General features: G+C 55.3%; 1 non-coding gene across 1 annotated transcript; it reads left to right on the plus strand.

Annotated features, from left to right (window-relative positions):
* The first annotated feature begins 695 nt into the window (after positions 1 to 695).
* On the plus strand, positions 696 to 783 carry TRNAM-CAU (transfer RNA methionine (anticodon CAU)). Its single transcript is given in 2 exon segments — positions 696 to 733; positions 748 to 783. It is a non-coding gene; the product is annotated as a tRNA-Met (tRNA).
* Positions 784 to 3,522: the final 2,739 nt, after the last annotated feature.

A 3,522-nucleotide genomic window follows, 5' to 3' on the forward strand; every position in this document is an offset into this window, starting at 1 on the left:
GTCGATTCTGTAGGTATGAACCGATTCTTGGCAACCTAGTTAACCTAACTGCCGACCTGGTAGATGTTAAAAATAAAATCTGGACAACTTGATATGTACATGCAGTATCTATCTATTCTAACTTTTCCACGGGCGCCGCACTTACCCGCTGGGTGTGCTTGGTATTGTATCTTTTGTTTCGCGTAGCACTATCACGCGTTTGCTTAATTAAGCTCACAATGATTCGTGGAGAAGATCGGTCGACATGGTCGATGAACACTTAATTATGGCTGAATGATCATGACCAATTTGTCGTCGTCGGATCAAGAGGGACGTCTTTCAGCGCCCGGAGATGGATACAGAGAAGACGAGATTTCTCTGTTCTTCCAGAAAGATGGATACGGAGAAGACAGTCCGTCGCCGAACCTTACCGTTTTTTCGGACTGAATCTGGAGACCTGAAGAAAGCCTGAGAATATATACGAGGAGAGACAAGCATGGCAGCAAGTATATGCCGTGCGTACCAGTCTACCAGACACCGATGCAAAGCAAACTTACAGTTGTTGGAAACAATGGTGGCCGGTTGGCTTGCCTGTCACTCAGCGTCGTTCTTCTGAATTTTCCTGCATCTACGAATATTTGATTACACACTGAGCCTCATTGCAAATTGTTAGGAACGATTGAACTGCATTTTAACTGTACTCATTTATTCACAATGGGGTGGTGGCGCAGTTGGCTAGCGCGTAGGTCTCATAGCTACAAGCGAGTGATCCTGAGGTCGAGAGTTTGAGCCTCTCTCACCCCACGCACAAAGAGCCTCTCTCACCCCACGCACATCACAACCGACTGATCTCTTGATTAGCTCAAAGCACTAATGAGCTCTTTACTTTTTGGCATCTATAATATTTTAACTCATTTGCAGTTTACTTACCTAATGAGCTCTTCACTTTTTCATTCATTTGCAGTTTACCTTGCTTTTTTCCCAGATCGATTTCTTTTCTATCCATATTTTACACCCTCTTTTCTAGCTCTATTTTAATTTTCAATGTAAATCTCCAACGCATATGTGAGCCTACTCATGAACTCGTGCCCTCTTCTATTTTAGCTATTCAGACTGATAATTCAATCACGCTCCTAGGTAGGGATGGCAATGGGTACCCATGACCCGCGTACCCGCCGGGTAAAAACCCAATAGTGGTACGGGTATGGGACAAAATATTACCCATGGGTTTGTAAATGGGAAAATATCATACCCATCGGGTAGAGTGGGTACGGGTATGGGATCATAGAACCCATACCCGCGTACCCATGTACCCATCTAAAATTAACAAGTGAGCCATTATAATATTTTAAACTACTTAATTTTTCCCTAATCATGTCTTCATGTTGCTAGGATAAATCTCACGCTTTCCTATCTCATAATCGTTGGTAGATTAGTGAGGATTAGACCTCTATTTAGGATCGCTTCACCTCCTATCGTATTTTTTTGAAGAATTTGAGTGTTGTAAGAGCGAGTATTTTTACCCGCGGTTACCCATTTACCCTGCCGGGTGACGGGTATGGGAAAAACTTGTACCCATTGACGGGTATGGGTACGGGTGACGGGTAAAATTAAAGGTGATGGGTACGGGCGTACCCATACCTTGTGGGTGCCATCCCTACTCCTAGGGCCTCTCCTTTGGTACCTCCACACGAAGGGATGGGGCGAGCGATGCAAAGCACGTTTGCTTTTCGGCCTTCTGGGCTGTTGAGTCTGTAGGACAGAACATGGTCTTAAAATACAAGGACCATTCCAAATATTTACTTTATTAATAAAAAGCTGTATGCATCAACCGATGCAGAGGCATCTCCAACCGGTTGATCCAAACGGATGCGCTGGGTCGTCCGTTTTGGGCCGTTTGGGTGGCCAAGCGGACACCCGGACAGCGGCCCGCGTCCGCGTGTCCGTTTGGGTCGCACGGTGCGCCCAACGCGCGGACGCACCGCATATGTAATAAAAAAACATAAATGAAAATGAAAAATAAAAACAACAAAAAATAAATTTAAACTACTGGTTAGTTAAACTTAGCCCTATTTTGGGCAATTTTTTACACAAAAGAAAGCCTTATATGGGCTTTAAACTAAAAAAAAAAAGAAAACCCTAGACAGGGTTTGCGAGCAGACGGTGGCCGCCGGCAGTACTACCGCCAGTAGTACTCGTCGTCGTCGGCGTCGATGACGACGACGCCCCCCGGCGGCGACGCGCTGTTCCGGCTCGAAACGCCGGAGGGCACCGGGGACTCCGGCCAGGGCGACCACTGCGCCCTTTCCCAGGCGGAGTGCGGGTTCGGCGGGCTCGCCGGCCTGCGCAGCCGTGCCCTCCGTGCGGACTCCTGTCGGAGCTGCCCCTCCGCTGCGGCCTGCAGCTCCGCCGTAGCCGGAGCGTGGCCGCGCTCCTCCTCCGCCAGCGCGTGGCCCGGCGCTCCTCCTCCTCCCGGAGCGCCGCCTGACGCGTTGCCTCCTCCTGACGGCGCGCCAGCTCAAGGAAGGCCCACGCCTCCGCCTGGGCGTCCTCCTGGGCCTTCCTGGCCGCCTCCTCCAGCGCGGAGGCGCGCAGCGTCTCGGCGAGGTGCGGCCATTTGGCCAGCTCGTCGAGATCGCTCTGCTCGCGGGACGCCACGAGCGCCGCCTGCAGCTCCGGGTCGTCCTCCTCCGCCTGGGCCTGCTCGCCGTTGTAGACGCCGCCGGGGCGGCGGCCAGCCCGCCTTGCAGGTGTGCGTGGCTGCGCGTGAGGCCGCGCTGTCGCGGAGGTGAAGCACGTGTGCCGGTGCGCATCGTGCTCCACCTCGAACCACAAGTCCCGCTTGGGACTTGCGTCGCCGTATGCGGGGTCCTCGGAGGTCCGCCGGCAGCTGCGCAGCAGCGCCTCCGGATCTCCGCGACGCGGGCGCGGCCGGAGACCGGGATGGGCGGCACCGGAACCCTATCCGCTCGGGTGCGGCCGTGGGGGAGGTGCACGTCCCCCCACGGCATTGGGACGCCGGCGTCCCAGAACATCTGCGCCACCGCTACGGTGACGTAGATCCGCTCGCGTCTGGGCGTCGTCGGTGGGCCCATGGCGAACGGCGCCGGCGCGACTGGCCGGCTACTGCCGGCCTCGTGGTCGTTGGCGGACGGCTGGAACTCGCGCTTCGGGGCCATGGCGGCGCGGAAGCTTCGAGCTCGCGCGTGCGGCCGGAGTGGAGAGTGGGGACTGGATAGGGACAGTCCCCTTCCCCAGTCCACATTTAATAGGACTGGGGCACCGACAGGTGGGCCAGCCACGCGGACGAGGCGGACACGCGAGGACGCCGCGTGCCATCCGCGGCGACGCAAACCCGGCCCAGATTTGGGCCAGGTTTGCGTCGTTCCGAACTCCGCGGCCGTCCGCTTATGCGGTGCGTCCCCGCGTTGGGCCGGGATTTTGTCCGGCTCGACCCATCCGGACGCGCGGGCGCGGGATGGGTCGCCCCGTTGGAGATGCCCTTACCCCATTTCGAAAAGAAAAAAAATCTCCCATCACTCA

Source organism: Lolium perenne, chromosome 4 (genome assembly GCF_019359855.2).
Source record: "Lolium perenne isolate Kyuss_39 chromosome 4, Kyuss_2.0, whole genome shotgun sequence".
Taxonomy (NCBI): Eukaryota; Viridiplantae; Streptophyta; class Magnoliopsida; order Poales; family Poaceae; genus Lolium; species Lolium perenne.